We start from the raw sequence: 18,764 nt of genomic DNA, 5'->3' as shown, positions 1-18,764 counted from the left end.
CATGGCCTCATTTTACGGCCCATCCACCTGACGAGCAGCTTCCTGACAAATTCATTCCTTGTCTGCGCATGCCTTCCCCACAGGCCTTCATTCATCTCCTTACGTAGAAGCCAACATTTCTTCAGCCAAAATAGATAAACAATCACAGAACAGAATTTCACAGAACAGATAATCACAAAACAGAATTTTATTTCCAAAAGAATAACTTACATTTATATCCAAATGAAGGAGGTACAAAAAAATCATATTTACAAAAATGATTGATATTTTAAACCAGGAAATATTTCATATGGGGCCAAAGAAAATAATATTTGCTGGAGAAATGATATACCCTGCCCTTAAAATCTTTATATATAGGGATATGTTATCTGAGAGAAAGTATTTAAAAATAAAAGCTGAAACAATGACAATAATGATGCTTTTACAAATACGTAGCAGTTTAAACTTTTCAAAGTTTTTAAATATGTCTTATATAGGTTTATCTTCAAAACGTTTGTTAGACAGAAAAGAAAACTATTATTTTACCCATGTTATAGGTAATGAAACTAAGTGATTTGTTCAATATCACAAAGTACATTAGTGACAGAATCAGGACTAGACCAAGGTCTTCAAACTATAATCCCAGGACACTGAGGGAAATTCTAGGCCTTTTTAAATTAGACTAGAGCAGAAAGCCCTCTAAATAGTGCTTCAGCATTTCCAGATCCCCAATCAGTACCATTTTAATTTATGTTTTCTCTCTCCTATCAGGACAATGCCTGTTGTGCTTGCTCCCAACTCATATGACAACTGGAGAGCCTATGTCAATTTAAATGTCTGGTTTTGCTGTCCTACTTGCAAGGGATGTAAAATGTTACAACCTTAAGATATATGCCACCAACCAAGATATTTAACTAGGGACTCAACAATTTACCTCCGGGCACTATTTTAGGCATTTGAAATACAAAAGCTAACAGAAAAAAACAGTAATCTGGGAGGAGACAACAAATTATAAACATAACACATAACTGAAAATTATATATATAAAATATATATATAGAATATTCAGGTATGATAAATGACAAGGCAATAAAAACAGAGCAGGATGGGGGTTTGGGGATGCTCGAGTGGGGATATGGTTGGGGTTGCAACTGTAAGGGCAGTCAGTATAGAAAAATGGATAGTACATGGTTTTTCCTCTCAAAAATCTAGCAGAATCTAGTGGAAAGAGAAGCAGAGTCAGAAGGACTGACAATAGACAGGGTATTAACAGATAATAATGAACATACCTAACACCGAGTAGGTAGACAATGAAAACTCCAGAGTAACCTCAGCTTCCCTCACAACCCCTGGGGTACCCCGCTCCAGAAACTGAACTATGAGATCTTAATGTATGTTTGCTCCTCTATTCAGGCTAAACAGCTTTCCATGTTGCCTCATATTCCATACTCCCTCCACAAAATCCATGCTGGATGCAAGAAACTCACTCTTCAGGGTATGTCCCTGTAGTTAAATCTACCAAGATCTGGAAGCAGTTTCAACTTGATCCCAGAAAAAAATGCAATCTCTCTTCTCCGTTGCTTCTGGACTCATCAACCAGTCCCATGTTGATTCCACTTGCTCTCCATCTGAGGGTATTTTACCCCAAATCACGCTTGTTTCCAAAAGGGGAAAGTTACTTTAGCAGCTTACTGCATTTTTCCTTCTCTAGTAAGCCTCCAGGATATCCCATACTCTTGTCTTACCTGTAATACACCTTCTACCCACCTTTGGTCTTCTTTTCTTTTCCAAGCAATCTGAAGATTCTATTTCCCATAAAGTTTACATATTTCTGTTTTCTTTTCCAGAACTATCCAAAATGCTTTTACTAAAGGGGGTATTTGAAACATGATACGAATTCTTATACAAGTTACTTCCTGGTAGGAATTATTTCTCCATAATCGAGAACATACATTTCTACCTATGTAACACCCTGGAATGTCAGTTTCCAAGATATCCAGTTAATTTAGCTCAAAATGCAACGTCTGGAAAGTTAAGATGAAAAAAACCAGGGCACCTGAATACAGTTTAAATCTCTACTATCCTTTCATCGGGCAGTCACTACTAAGAAGGAGAAGACTAACTGAGAAAGTCAGTCAGGGGCAACTAGCATAGTTGGAAAGAGATATTTAACCAGGAAAAAAAAAAATTCCACAGATGGAAAAATATCCAATAAACTGATTATGTACTTCCAATTCTTGAAAGGTTGAGTATATAAAGAACACGCAAATGTATTTAGACCAGTACACTTTTTACAAAAAGAATCAGAAAAAAGAAAGGACAAGATTCATTCACAAAGATTGCTTTTTCTAAGCATTAAAGTAAGAAATAACATTTTAATCATGGCAGAATTTATATTCCAAATATAGTAACAATAATAAAATAAAATAGAAATTAAAAAGAAAGAAATATATAAGGCAAACTGTATAGTACATTGGGAAAAAAAAAAAGTCTACCCTGGCAATCATCATTACTGGGTTCTAGTTCTGGCTCTGCAATTAACTAGCTGTGTGGTGGGGAATCTTTGGACAAACTGAGTTAAAGACTTGTAAACAGTGAAGGATTAAGAGGGTGCTAATCTCATCAAATGCACTATACCTTCAGGTTGCTGGAGGATGTCTTCCTCCGTATCACTTTCAGAACTTCCCAACTGTGGCATCTTCTGTAGCTTCATCTCAGTCCTTTACCCAAGTCAAGTATCTGAAAATCACACATCACACCAAATCCTCTCATACCATACCTGCATTTTTGCTTCCAAAAAACTAGGTCCATATTAAACAGCTTATATAATCACAATGGGTTTGGTGGAAAATACACACACATACACACACACACACAATTTCTCCTCCTTAACATCGTTATCTAGATGCACTATAGAGAATCCACAAATGTTGCTCATCTATTCATTGCCCTTAAGTGTCTCTGCAGTTCAGCTTAACCTTTGAGACTACATTTGGGATAATTTATCCCCCATTTCACTTTCTCCACAGGAAAATGACCAAAATGGTGGAAGTGATTTAAGAGATTAATTTTTTAAGCATTAAAAAAATTATTTCTAAGTCCATTCTTTAGTAATCATACAGTTTTTAAAAGATTTAAAAATGTAATTAAAAGATAAAATTCAATTTGCTTCATATCTATAGCAGAACTGAATCAGATTACTTAGATTTGGTCAAGATTTCTGCTTGATTAACATTTTATGATTCATTTAAAACATCATGTAAATTGTAGTGCATCACAGTGCCAAGCCAGATTTGATTTGTTAGCATTTTGTTATATCTGACAAACCATAACTTGGTTTGTTTTCATTTCTGTAGTATTTAACTAAAGTTTTAAAAAATTGGATGTAAACTATGATTAAAGACTTGTTATCAAAAGAGTTACCATTATGTTGCTTATAAGCCTGTTTACTGAAAGACTATAATCCGTTCCTTAAGGAAAAGAGGTAACTATTTCAGTTAATTACTGTTTCATTGCTAGTATCCCAGAGCAGGCACAGTTAAGTGTTCAATGTTCTGAAGTAATTGGCAAGGACTTAGAAGAACCAGGACATACAAATTTACACTTACAACTTAAGCTAATTGGCAAAATGGAAATAAACACAAGAATTTAGTAATTACCCCACACTGAAAGAAATCGCTAACAAGCAAAATCCAACACAAGTCCAACTAAACCTGTGATAGTTACAAGACACTTCCATAATTCATTTACAAAGCCTGTTTTTAATCACTATGGCACATATCTAAGAGGGAAACGTCCATGTTAACAAAAGGCCACAATAAATAACTCTTTGTATCTCTTCCCTTGCTCTAAAATATATGCTAGCGAAACAGAGATATCTCTTCATGAATGCAGCAAAATGTCTCAAAACATCACTGGCCATATAACATGGAAAAACTGTCACTTTTATACATTGAAAAAGCCTCAAAATATGGCATGTTATTTGAGTGACAGTACTTTATGGGGAGACATTTCTACCTAAGTAACAACTAAGCATGCATACACCAAGAGAATGAGGAAACGTCATAGATCACTGGCACTGCTCTAAATGTTATTATACTTTTAGCTTGGTTGCCTGAAATTATTAAATAGATCACGCACTTGCCAGAACAATTTTTTTTTTTTCTTGCAATGCTTGACCACAGGAAATCATAAAAAAGTTGCTGGTTGAAACCACTGAGGTGGAATACAGTAATAAACTGAAACAGATGCTTTGCAGTAAGGAAGGATGGTGCAGTAAGGCGATAAGTATTTACAGGGCAAACACAGCATCAGGATCATTGACACAGCCTTTACTCTTGACAGCAGCTCTATGGTACTATTATACGTGACAAAATCCAATGAAGCAACAGTAGCAGAGAACTCCTAATCTTAATTTTATGTTCTCTCTATTTGAATATACATCAACAGTATATCATACCCCTAACCTCAATCCCACCCCCAACTCCTTTACTTTTCTCCAATCCCAGTGGTAGGCTGGAGCCAGTGGATACCAGAATCTATGGGACCCAGGAGTTCTTGAGGAAGCCCATTTTACCTTTCCAGACTCATCTTGCACCCCGACCCTTCCTGCCTCCACATTTCCAACCCCCCATCACAGTAAGCGGCCCCCCATTTCCAGTCATGTATTGTCCTCCATTTGACGGCCATGCCTTCTTCTCTCCTTGGAGAACCCCTCTGGCTGCATCTACTCATCCGAGACCCAGCTCAACTGCCATCTCCTCTATGAAGCCCCTCTCCCATCTTCAGTTTCTCCTCATAAACTTTGATTTAGAGCCCACAGAGATGTACTTTAAAAAAAACAGCTCTGCGACTTACTAGGGGCATAATCCCATTAAGGGGTGAACTTTGTTTTCCCATTTGTAAAATGAGGATATTAACATCAGTCTCTCACTGTTAGCTACCTCTCTGTGTTATCATTAAATCTTTAGCACAGTGCCTGGCACGAATTAAGTATCCATAAACTGCTGCTGTAATTATTGCCTATTCTCCCAGCATATTTTGTTCATATTTCTATAATAGTGTTTACCAGATATGTGATAATTATTCACCTGTCCACTTCCTCAACTAGATAAATTCTGCTTAGCTTTGGGTACCCAATGACTAAAAGGAGCTTGGCACATAGGATGTGATCAATATCTGGCTACTTAATTAATGTATGAACAGTGAAGCTATCAACTATCCAAGGCCATATTTAACACTCCTCTTGTTAGTGTTTTTAAAAATCCTCAGTTGAAGATTCCAAATACGGCTTTTTCTTAACCACAGCTGTGGGTGGAATGGAAATAAAAGAGTATAACTCTATAGCATAGTGTTGCAGAAATCAGTGGTACCAGGTAGCTCTGGATGTAGAGAAGGCAGGTATCCAAACAGGAAGGAACAAAAAAGGGTCTGACTTGGGGAAACTGGGTCTCACTAAATTGTAGATCAGTCAGCAAAGACAAGTGGTTCAGTTTTCATGGAAGGTGAGTTCTCAATCAAAAATTACAAATAACTGAAGGGAACAAACCACCATAGAAGAGAGTCACCTGATGCAACAAATGGCATAACTCACAACCCAAAAGTTACTGATAATAAACAACTTAAGATTATTTCAAACATTCATGGAAATAAAGGAAATTATTTAATTTATAAAGCAGAACAGGAGAAGCAGATTTAAAAATAAACTACACAGAAATCTTAAAATGAAAAGTATAATCAGTTAAATAAAAAATTTAGTTGATAGATTAAACAATAGGCTGGGCACAGTAAGGAAAGAATTAGTGAATTGTAAGATAGATGTAAGAAAGAAAATGGTCTGACCTATATCTGAAATCCCTGGGAATAAAGACCACTGCACTAATTCAATACTTAGGCAGGCACTTGGATCCACAAAGATGCTGAAAGTAAATTAAATATGCAATAAATTCCTTAGTCGGCTTGACTCTTCTCTACCACTGTATAATACTACATATTTAACACTGCCAAGTTATATACTTTATTTTGGACAGAACCATCTGAATGATTCTAGTGACTAACATTTCTATGAAATAGCTATCTGTATTTACCTAACAACAAAAATAAAGAAACTTTGTAGTAGTAAAAAAGTGACACAGAATTATTTCTGAATCTGGGGAGGGTACGTGGTTGAGTCAGATTCACCCAAAACAATACCATACACTGAACATAACTGAGAAACTTTAGGCAATCAAAGAAATAATTTCTAACTTTGTGATTTTTATTCAAATTTTGAATAAATCATGATTAAACATAAACCTAACCTTTTATATTAGAGCAATTTTAAAACACAACATGATAAAAGAATGATTTTTATTTCCCTCCTTAACATTGCCATTACCAAAATTTCTGAGCAATCATAAAGCAGCATCCACAATTTTCTTCCTTTGAGAGACAGAGAAAGAAGTGTACAATCTGTTGGCAGCCACTGGGTCTTTCAATCTAGGAGGTCAAGTGTTTGGCATGATTTCAGGGTTGCAGGCAGTGGCTGCATGTCCAACTTCTAGGATGGTGGTACCAGTTACATAACTAAAACACTGATGGCAGCTCAAGGAAGAATATGAACTTAATACTCACCAGAAACTAATTAGGAAAACAGGAAGAATCAAAACACCAAAATTACAAAGGACAGAAAGATCCCATCTCCAAGGTAAAAATGAAGGAAGATCTGATTCTAGTCCTTTTCCCACAAATAATAGAAATAACTTTCATATGAATGTGAAGTTAGAAAATAGACAGTTTACCTTCTCTAACATCAGTTGTAAAAGAAACTAATGGGAAACACTTTCCAAGACCCTTATTAAATATGAGGAAATAGTAACAAGAACAGTAACTCCTTGCCTTGAGGTAGCATGATTACAATTGTAAATCTATTTTATCACTTTTACTTCCCCAAGTGGAACTTGTTCATTTTCACTCATTACAGGGAAAGATTCTGAGAAATCTGATAGTGAAGAGACTTCTTCTGCATTGACCAATGAATGGAACAACTGGTTTCTTTCCACTTCACGACAAATGTGGTTGTTCTGAAGCAGCCCTTGCTTTTGGGTGGGGCGAGGAGAGGATTGCTGATGGGCAGGAAAACACGCCTTTGTAATAAAAGTTCTCAGCTGGAGCTAAGACAGTCCCAGCTCCTCTGTGCTCACCATCTTCCTGCCAACGTTCACCACCCATCTAGCTGTTCAAACCTTGACTCCTTCTCTCTCACTCCCAAGTTAGAGTCAAACCTCCTCAACGCCTCCCGAGCCAGCCTTCTCTCCATTCCACTGACACATCATAATTAGACTTCCATGAGCTCCTACCTAGACTACAGTAGCCTCATAAATGGTGTCCTGGCCTGCAGACTTGTCCTCTCCAATCTGTTCTTTGCCCTGCAGTGACAGTAATTTTCCTAAAACCACATCTGATCAGGTCTGCACCATGCTGTGCCCCTTCAATTGTTCTCAGTGACCTCAGTATAAATATTCTACTTCTTAAATGGCTTATAAAGCCCTTTTTGGTCTGGCCCCTCTTACCTTGTGCAGTCTCATTGTGCAGCCTGCCCACTTGCTCACTGTATGCCAATCATGCCACATCAGCCTGGTTCCTCCATCACACAGGCTTTTCCATTCTTCTGAGCCTTGTCCATGCTGTTCCTGCTGCCAGGAACACTCTTCCTTTCCCCACTCCTCTTACGAGGAAACTCTATTCACACTTAAAATCTCATTTGTTTCCTCCAAGAACCCTTGGCATACTGTATTTGCTCTGATCTACCTGTATCCTCTACCTGACTGTACATGCTACACATCTCACTTATTTACCACTGAATCCATAGTATGTTGCAGTGACCAGTAAATATTTTTTCTTTATGTGGTTTTTTAAAAACTTGTATTGGAATATAAAATAATTACAAAAACACACCCAAATCAAACTATCCAGCTCAAAAAATTTTCACAAATTGAGTACACTCTGTATCCAGCACCCAGATTAAGAAACAGAACATCACTAGTACCCAGAAGACCCCCAAGGGATTTATAGAAGCCACCTTCCAATCAATACACCCCAAGGGATTTATAGAAGCAGAGATTAATTTTGTATTACCTTTTCCTTTATGTACATCATACAGTATATCCACTTTTTTGCCTGGCTTCTTTTATTCAATATTATGTAGTGAGAATCATCCATATTGGTGTATAGTGTTTGATCATTCATTCTCATTGCAGTAGTGCTCAAAAAATATTTGTAAAATGAAAATGATGAAACGATGATCACGAAAATCTGAAAAAGGAATTAAGTCTCCAAAATTATCTTGGCATGAAGAAAGGGACCAATTCCAATCGTCAACCTGAGTCCCCTAAGATTACAGGAAATATGAGAAATGGACCAATAATATGTGTTCTATGACCTCCTTCCATGTCATAATGTAAACTGAAACATCAGCAGCAATGGGATCAATCACCCATTTTTTTGCTGTTTTATTTTTAAGGTGTGTCACTTCTATAATCAGAATCACAGAGCCAGGTGCAAAGGGTGTCACCTGAATTAGAGGGTGGCGACTGGTATATAATCTTCCTGGATGTTACAAGCAAGCAATGCAGACATTAAATGCTGAGTTACTTCCTGCTTTTTTTGTACTTTACAGTATCCTTTTGCACATGCCAAATGGTCTGTGAATCCCATCTGTCAGGAATTAGGGATGTACAATGCAAAGCAATTACAATTGGGATGTACAATGCAAGTCAAGGAAGTAGCAAACCAGAAAGCGAGGAAAAGGGGCAGAATATGGGGAGAAGGGAGTGGGTACATCAGTTGGGGTGTTGGAAGGATTACAAGGGCTCTCAACTCTGGTTGCAAATGAAAATCACTTGGAGAAAATACCAATGCCTGGGTTCCATCCCAGACCAATTTTTCAGGATCACTATGGGTGGGGCTCTGGATCAGAATTTTTCAGAGCTCCCCAGGTGATTACATGCAGCTAGGTTTGAGAACCACTAGTCCAAAACAAAAACCAAAGTGAGACAACAAACAGACACACCTGTAATTGTTCTCAAACTTTATTATGTGGAAAAGTCACCTGAAGAGCTTGTTTGAATTGCAGGTTCTCCCAAACCCACCCCAGCCCCAGAAGTTTTAATTCAGTAGATCTGGATGAACCCTAGGACAAGCTCCTCAGTGATCCTGGAGCAAGGCAAACTCTGAAGAAGAGATGGCTAATGAAGACAAAAAGGCGAAATGAGGTTAAATAGTAATGATGAGGATAATGCATCCAATCCTTGGTCCAGAGTAAGTGCATGAAAACCCTGGAAGAAACAACAGATTTCATTTTTTCTCTTAAAGTGAAGTCTGGAATAGGATAAAAGAAAATGTGAGTATTTATTAAAATTTAATTTGCCCTTAAATTTAAATCTTTCCAAAAGCCTTTGCATGTTATTGAATTGGAACCAGTTACTCCTTTACCTTCCTTTCCTTTCCTTTCCACAGTGGCAAACTTACTATGCTGGTCTGAAGAAGACATGATTTTGAATACATTCTGTAATAAATAATTTTCTAAAATGACAAGCTCTATAATCATGAGTGTGCTTTGATATGATGATATTCTGATACCTAACGAGCATTCTTTAAAATTAGCACAACATAGCTTTTAAGAAAGTACAAGGACTTTATTTTAATAGCCAAATGGTAAGGTTGCATTAAATGACTTCTGAAGTTCCTTTCATTGTAAGAGACGAAGAATTTGAGATTTTCAGGGTTTCTTTTTCCCTTAATACCTGATAAGTCATCTTTGGTATTCAGTCATCTGCTTCCACAGTCCAAGCGACTGTAATATAAAAATTACTATACAAATGAACTATTGCACAAGATGTTCAAGATAAGTTAAGTGAAAGGTGTATCCTTGAGTATACTCAGAGAGTCCCAGTCCTCTGAATAAGAGCCTGCGGATGAACCAGATCACTGATACCTGTGTGACCTTCAGCACATCACTCAACTTTTCTAGACCATAGTTTCCTCACTTGTAAAATGAAGATACTAAAACTAGCTACCATTTATGGAGCTTCTGTTTTCTGTGCAATGTGCTGGGGCTTCCATACATATCTTTTTACAAGTAGCTCCATGAAATGTTTTATCCCCATTTTTTGAGAGGAAATTGAGGCTCCCAGAGGTTAGGTAACTTCTTAACTCGTACTTGGCAGAAAAAGAAGCCAGTCTCACCACCCTTGATCTCCTGCAGGACTAATACATTATTCACCATTGCATCCCTTGAGTCTAGCACAGTGCCTGGTATACAGCAGGCACTCAATAAACACTTCTTAGGTCAGTGAACAAATCTAGTCCCCCAAAATATCTTCTTTATCCTTCTGATTATTCTATTATATATGCACCAAATAGTGGACATGTGTATTAATATTCCAAAACAATTTTCACAGATCCAAGATGCAAAATGTTTGTAGGTTTGTAGAGTTCACTATTTTGTTTCAGGGGAACTGGGAGGAAAGACTGGGGAGTTGTTGGGAGGTATTTTGCTTTGGTAACCACAGCATAAGATGGCATGAAAATCTAGATGGAGGGATTTTTTTTTCCAGCTCCTCTCCTTCTTAGCTTTGTGATCTTAAGGCCAGTTAGGTCATCTCAACTTCCTTATCTTGTAAAAGGCAATGTGAATTTGAAGATCCTTGTGGCCCATTTAAACTCTAAACTTCTAATGTACAGAATTCCTTTTAAATTGTAATTAAAAAGCCATCCACAACTCCTATTTTAAATATCCTCAGTCACTCACCTAGAGGAAAATACAGCTATCTAATTTTGCACGAGAGTGTCTGTGAATGAGTGGACTATTTGAGCATTTTGCATATTGCATTTGTCTGAGGATCTGCAGTTTTTTTCCACTCTGGTTTACCTTTAGCCTGTATGAAGTCTCTTTTTCAGATGGCAGGGCAGGGAATATCAAATCTTATAGTCTCAGAATGAGAAAAATACTCCAATTTCACTCAACACTCCTTGAGTTTCCTTTTACCAAGACCAGTTCCCACAGCATTTAGAAAACTGTAGAAAGCTCTTTACAACAAAAGCTTTGTTAGATAGATAGTATGCTCCAGAATTGAGAAGGGCCAGTGAATCAAAAATTATTATAGATACTGAATGTTACACTGAACAGTTATGGCCATGGGGCACTATATAATAATTCTTAGAACAGTCAGATTAATAGAAATGGGAATCTGGAGATGCCTACAGACCACCCAGGAGAGGGATCAGTAAACCAAGCTGAGGTCAGTGTAGCTCCTTTGCAACCTGGCTTCAGGACATAGCAATCCATGGTAGCAGTCACTCCACTATCATCCAATCCAATGGCCTTTTACTTTTCATTCCACGTCTCCAGTCATTTTTTTAGCTAATCTGCATTGCAGACCTACTATGTGTAAAAGGTGGTGAAAATCAAAGAAACAATAGGAAAGGGAACTTAATCAATTGTGCTGGAGGGGGTTGTGAGTAGTGGGGATACACACATACAATCAAATGCCACAAACTGGTACTGTTATTAGAAACACAGATTTTGGAACCAAACGGGCCTGGACTGCAATCCCAGCCCTACTAGCCATGTAAGCTTGGGCAAGTTATTTAACCTCTCCGAGCTCTAGTTTCCTCATTTGCAATAAATCAATAAGGATAATGACAATGATGATGATGATGATGATGACAATGACAGCATCTACTTCATAAACTATATTAAGCTATAATGACTTAAATCAATAATATGTATAAAGAGAGTTATGGTATCAATTATATATTTGATTCTCCAAAAGATGGTAGCTGTACAGGATGGACACAGTGGAGGGAACAAGCCATTTTAACTAGGACTGTGGTCCAGGCTCCTAGATTCTTAACAGGCTCTGCTGCCTTTCACACCAAAGAACACTCACTTAAAACTCACTTGGTTTTGCTGATATCACATAAGTCATCAGTGTTAATCTCTTTAACTTTTTATAAAGCTCTGATATCCTTTGGTGACTCCTTTCTGTCTTGCGTGATTAAGGCCCTCCCCAAGGCACAGTCCTCGAGTCCTCAAACTCCTGTCTTGATCACATTCTTTCTTATGAGTCAACTGCCACATTATGCTTTTGACCCCCTCATCTCTACCTTCAGAGCTAAGTGGACTCTGACATAGTAGGGCAGAGAAGACAAGAAGCCAAACACGTAAGGCTTATAACATGCTCCAGATGGCAAGGCCCTGCAGATCAAAGGACGGCTTTTGAGCTCATCTGAAGTACAGGCCAACCTTCGTCAAGTTCTACTTCTCATATCAACTTCTCTGGGTTGGGGAAAACACAGCCATGGGAATCTTCCTGAAGCACTGCTTTATTAGCTTTCATTTTCATTTCAGGGCCACCTATTATCTACTGCCTCAAAAATAAGCTTCTCTGCAAGGGCCCCTCTCTGTGTACTTGACCATATATTTATCACCTCTCACCAAAGCTATTCATATCAAGTCATCTCCTTGCTGACAAATTTTGTACTTCATTTATTTTAATGTGATACTGCACATAAATAGTACTTAGCACTTGACAAGGCAACCCCTGTATCAACCTTGCTTAATTTTTAAAGACCACAGAAATAATTTTTATTAGTTGCCTGATCACACACAAACATGTGGGTGTGTATCTGATTTCAACATTTCCCATTGGTGACTCCACATGTTTCCCTGCCTCCTGCCCACAGAGGCCCCCAGAAATAGAGCCCTCTTTGCTGTCCTCTTTAAAGGGAAGACTTTTGACTTTCCTCTCCTGAGCCCAAGGTCCAGAATCTATACATACAATAGAACCCTAAAAGCCAGAGGGAAAACAAATATCACTAAATTGTATGTCAGGTTGCAGCTTATCTACAGAGTATTATATACTACCTTAATGGAAATCTGTGAGAAGAACAATCAATATTTTAAACAGTGACTTGCTTTTTTCTGCAGAACAGAGAGAGCATTTTTTTTTTCTTATTGCAAAGTTAAATCTGAGGCTTCTGGTTGGAAGGACGGTGAGATTTATCCTTCTGTAAGAGCTATTCTTTCTCAAAAGCAAACCTCAAGACCTAGCTAGCAGTCATAGAAAAGGAGAGCTTATCCTTTCAGTCATTCAACAAATGTATTTATTGAGGTCTTACTCTGTCTAATTTTCTATCTTATTATATTGTAAGCCCCCAGTGGCAGGGGCCATGTCTCACTGGTCTGTATATCCCTGCACAATGTCAACATGCAATAGTTTCTCTATGATGCTTTGCTGATGACGTAAATGAATGAGGGTGTGCAGGCAGCAATCAGTACATTATTGGAATGAACCAGGTGAGACACTAAGGCATACCCTGGGGTCACAGCATTGGGGATGGACATGGAAAACATTGCAAAAATAGGTTAAATCCTGCAACACTTTCTAAAATGACAGAGGAGACTACAATGTTATTTCTCTTTCGTGAGTTACAGGCCACCATAGTAAATAATTATTTAGGCTTAGTGGTCTACATATCAAAAACTGTGACCCATGACATTCTTTGAAATTTGTTCTCTACTTGTGAAATTGTATTTTGAAAGTTTTCACTGTTATGCATATATGTTAAAGTTCACAATAAAAAATAAAAAAAAACAAAAAAAGCAAAACAAACAAAACAGGGATAAGTTGAGTAATTGTAGAAAATATAGAAAACATCTTTGATTCATCTACCTTGTGTGTGTATGCTTTGGTGTATACTGCTCACACGTGCATACACATATCCACATACACTAAGCTTGCTCTTGGTTTTACTAAAAATCAAGAAATAAAATACAACAATAGTAGCACCATCAAAGCAATGGGAATCAAAAAATGCAAATGGATAACAAGTTTTTCAAAACAGATAAGGACTTAATAATCAGTAGAGATTAATAAAACATGCCTACACATGAGCATGAGATAGCCACTGTTCCGATCTTTTCACTACCAGAAAAAAAAAACAAAAACAAAACAATATTGGGTTATCATAAGTAGTAGCCAAAATGCCTTAAAAATACAAGTCATAAGTTTAATTAGTTCTGTACTATGCATATCACATTTTGTCCAAAAACTGTCCTAAATATTTAGCCATCTATCAATCTGTCTGTATCAGCATTAGGCCAAACAGGAGACACAGAAACCACTGTATTAAAACCAGAGGGAATTTAATATAATGTACAAAGAATTGGTTGCATAGGTGGTGATGATGATAAGAAATCAAAGATGACATAGACAGAGGCCAATTTAGTGATTTGCAGCAGCAGAAATCTGCTACTACCCTTAAGCTGAAAAAAATAAGGGAGAAAGATGTTTTAAAACCCATGGGCTGAGGACACATTGAAAAGGCTGGCACCATAAGGCCCCTTGGGGGCTGAAGCTGCAGAGGAGGCACTGACACCAATATACATGATAGCAGAGGCAGGAAGAGAGAGAGAGACAGGGAAAGAGAGAGAGAGAGAGGTCCTTGCTTTTCCCTTCCACCCACCCTCCAAACTCCTCTAAGTGCTGCTTATTGGCTAACTCAGCTATCATGGGAGGAGGAAATGTAGCAGCACGGCATCCCCACCCCACCCATCCTGAAACCCAGAAGAACAGAGAATTTGGCCCATCAGATTCTCTGACTAGCATACCTTCACAAAAGAAAAATGATAATAAAAAGAAACTAGTATTCTAGTGTAATGAGCTAATCTAATTTAAAAATGCTTTAACTTTGGAAGTACATTAGAAAAAAAAAAGATATATAAAGAATCAATATTATTAAGGCCACAAATTTAAAGCAATAGTCATTTACTATAAACTGCAGTCACTTTTGTCTGGTTCCTACACCATTTCTTATACTATCTGCTCCCCAACAACCCTCAGCTTTTGAGGTGACAATCATATGAAATCTGAACCAATCAGATTCTCTCTCTTGGAATTTGTAGCCACAGAGACCAGCTGAAGACATTAGATCCATAACGGCAAGAGAAGGGGAAAGAGGAAAAATCAGACTTGCTAACTCCCAATGAAAGATCATGAGATGCATCCCCTTTATTGAAGCCAGCTTGAGTGGGTTTCTGTTCTTGCTAATACCATCCCTAAGACAGTCAACTGTGGTATATACTATCTTAAATTTTCACACTGAAGTTTTTGCCTTATGATTCCTGTGAGAACATCTATGGGATAAACGAAAGGAACAACTTGTGAATTAGCATTGATTAACCCCCCAAAAATTTTCAGATTGCCCATGCTAAATATTTTCATTGAGTTCAGAATAATGAAGCTTGGGCAATCATAACAATGAACTCAGAAGAAGAACATAATGAGGTAAAAAGTAAGTCTACCATCTGTCTCACGACCACCAAAAACATTTTCCAAGCCAGTTGTAAGAGACATTCAAAACTGGTACAAGGAAGATGCCCAGGCTGTAGCAGGAAAGGTAGACAATATTCAGAGGATTTTTAAAATAAATTACCCACTTAAAAACCCTGTATCCCTCTTTTTCCAACATGCCAGGACTTAAACAGGGCTAGTGATTTATAATGCAATATACTCTTTCAACAGCCACTTTTGATGTTCCACATTTTTCTATTTTACTTCCCTTAAAATAATTTTCCCCTTCATCTGCAAAAGAAGTTCTAGAACTGAGGTGGAATAACTGAGCCGCTCAGCACTTATCACTTGGCATCAATAGAGAGTTAATAGAAATAAATGTTTGCTTATGCATTGCAAATCAAATATAAGTCAATGTATGCTCAAAAATTTTAAGCATACTTACCAAGATCCTGAAATGATTTTTACTTGATTCTATCTTGGGATAGAATGTGACCCTACTCATTTGTATACTGCTATTTAACATTGAATTCTCTAGAGCTATAAAATTATAAGAAAATCTTTATCTTGTAAAGAGTAAATCAAAAAGCAATTATCATTGGAAATAGAAATTTGGTGTGATTTTATATGAAAGTTCAGATTCCTATAGCAGCAAGTCATATAGAAATACTATATTTTGCTTTTAAATACCCACATGTGAACAGTTATTAAAACCATTTTTTAATACAAACTCTCCCGTCTCACTTGCCTCCATCCCCTCTCCTCCGGTAGCCTCCAATCTGCTGTCAATCTCTGCAAATTAGCTATTTCTAGTCATCTCTTATCAGTAATATCATACAACTGTTGTCCTTATGTGTCTTGCTTATTTCACCAAGCATAATGTTTTCAGTTTTTCCACATTAAAGCATGTCTCATAACTTCATTTTTCCTTGTGACTGAGTAATATTCTATTGTGTATATATACCACATTTTGTTTATCTGTTCATTTGTTGATGGACACAGACTGTTTCCAGTTCTTGGTTACTGTGAACAATGCTGCTATAAACATAGGTGTACAAGTATCTTGTTTGTAACCCTATTTTCACTCTCTTTGGTTATATATCCAAATGCAGATTGCCAAGTCATATGATAATTCTATTTTTGACTTTTTGAGGAACTGTCTACTGCTTTCCACAGTGGCTGCACCGTTTTATGTTCCCACCAGCAATACACTAGAGTTCCAATTTCTCCACTCTCCAACACTTGTTCTTTTTTTATTTTTTTAATAATAGCCATTCTTATGGGTATGAAGTGATAACTCATTGTGGTTTTAATTTGCATTTCCTTAATGGCTAATTATGTTCATCATCTCTTCATGTGTTTATTGGCCATTTGCATATCTTCTTTTTCTATTCATGTCCTTTGCCCATTTTTTAACTTAGGTGTTTGTGTGTTTTTGTTGTTGCATTGTAAAAGTTCTTTATGTATTCTGATGTTAAATCCTCATCTGATATATGGTTTATAGCTATTTTCTCCCATTCTGTAGGTTGGCTTTTCATTTTCTTGAAGATTTCCTTTGATGCAAAAAATTTTTAATTTGGATGAAATCAAACTTATCTATTGTTTCTTTTGTTTCTCTTGCTTTTGGTGCCATATCTAAGAATCCATTGCTGAATACCAAGTGGTAAAGATTCTCTCCTAAGTTATCTTTTTAAGAGTTTAATAATTTTAGCTCTTACATTTAGGTCCTTGATCCATTTTGAGTTGAATTTTGTATACAGCGTGAGGTAGAGGTCTAACTTCATTCTTCTGCATGTGAATATCCAAATTTCCCAACACCATTTGTTGAAGAGACTATTCTTTCTCCGACTGCATGTACCTAGCGCCCTTGTCAAAAATTAATTGACCATAAATGTGTGGGTCTATTTCTGGACTTTCAACTCTGCCCTACTGATCTATGTGTCTATGTTTGTGCCAGTAGCATACTGTTTTGATTACTAACACTCTGTAATACAATTTGAATTTGGGAAGTATAAGTCCTCCAACCCTGCTCATTTTCAAGATTGTTTTGGCTATTAGGGGCCCCTTGCAAATTCATATACATTTTTCAGATGAAGAACCCAGTACCAGAAAGTTCCAGGGTCAGACAGCTCATCAGGGCAAGTCCAGGTCCTGATGTCTTGATACCTGTTCCAGGGTTTTTTTCCCATGCACAACAGGGTATCTTCCTTCTATCAAAATGTGCTCAAGCCAGAGGCTCTGCTATGGCAGAAGGTTCATGAATATGACAGGTTCACATATACACAAACTTAGCACTACAACGGAGCCTTTTCATATTGATATTACAGTTCGCATATGAACCACCTGGTAAACCAGGCAAGCTGCAGGAACTTTAAAGCAAGGAGACTAGGCATTGATCATTTTGGCCCCATACTGCCACTGCTCCATCACTAGAAACCCTGCCTCCCACTTCCCAGTCTGAAAAGATGGTGGCCTATTGCTGTATTATTCCACATGCTCCCCTGAAGCTCTGGGCCGTCAAAGATACAGAATGACAGGGAGCAAGGCCATTTTTTCTCCCTCGTTCTTTTCCTACAACCTTTTTGGGGCAATAGGGTCCAAGAATTCCAGTGAAAGGTCATGACAAAAAATTAGTTAGCCAGGAGATGCAAATCCCAAGGAAAAATCTGCCAAAGAATAGATGGTCGGTAGAGAAACCACTGGCTTCAAAGATCATCTGATAATACCCACCAAATATTTCTACCTTTGTATACATGCACTGATCAAGTAGAACAAGCATGGGACAATTTGAACTCTGTGCTACTCCTTTTTTTTTTTTGTCATGGATTCTCTCCTCTCCATGGAAACATTAAATGGAAAATCTTAGATTTGGGGATGTGTAGCCACTGTACATATTGAGATCAACCCAATATATCTGGCTTATATATAAATACTGTAATAATAAAATCCAGCTAAGAGAGTCACAATTAATCACTCTAGATAATATCTAAGACAGTTTTACCATATACTGTCACTTTTGACAACATGGAGTAATCTAGTGAGGCCCCCAGTAACTAATGTATGATGACAAGATGGACATGATCATGTGTATTTATCCATTTGCAGTTCCTGGTTAAATATAAAAGTACTGAAATACATATCTCTACTTGTGATAGAAGGAACTATGCCCCTATAGCCAAGGCAGCTGTAGCTTATACCACATGAGCTCACTGGCACCCACCTGGAACCAGGCGCATTGAAGGTGGTACTCATTGCGACCTGCAAGCGGGTGTGTTCTGTTGCTAAAGAATAAGCTAGAGATAAAAATCAAGATGTACAGGGAGGTCGGGGAGAGCGCAATAGCCTTGCAAACATTGAAGTCGGGAGAGCAGAAGCTTTAAATAAGCAGAGGAAACCTGTTAGAAGGAAGAAAGGAGACAAAACAGACACACAAAGAGCTGCTAAGACTCT

General features: G+C 37.5%; 1 long non-coding RNA gene across 4 annotated transcripts in view; it reads right to left on the bottom strand.

The window, feature by feature from the left end:
• LOC119529918 overlaps positions 1–18,764 on the bottom strand; it is a 320,458-nt gene that overhangs the window by 117,098 nt on the left and 184,596 nt on the right. The window contains exon 4 of one of the 4 annotated variants that reach the window (XR_005215975.1): positions 9,143–9,293. The exons of the other annotated variants lie outside the window; for them this stretch is intronic. This is a non-coding gene — a long non-coding RNA (uncharacterized LOC119529918). Of the gene's footprint in view, positions 1–9,142; positions 9,294–18,764 lie in introns of those variants that run through there. 4 annotated transcript variants of the gene reach the window in all.

Source organism: Choloepus didactylus, chromosome 3 (assembly GCF_015220235.1).
Source record: "Choloepus didactylus isolate mChoDid1 chromosome 3, mChoDid1.pri, whole genome shotgun sequence".
NCBI classification, from domain to species: domain Eukaryota; kingdom Metazoa; phylum Chordata; class Mammalia; order Pilosa; family Megalonychidae; genus Choloepus; species Choloepus didactylus.
Note: the sequence above shows the minus strand (reverse complement) of the source record. Positions and strands in the feature narration are given on the sequence as shown.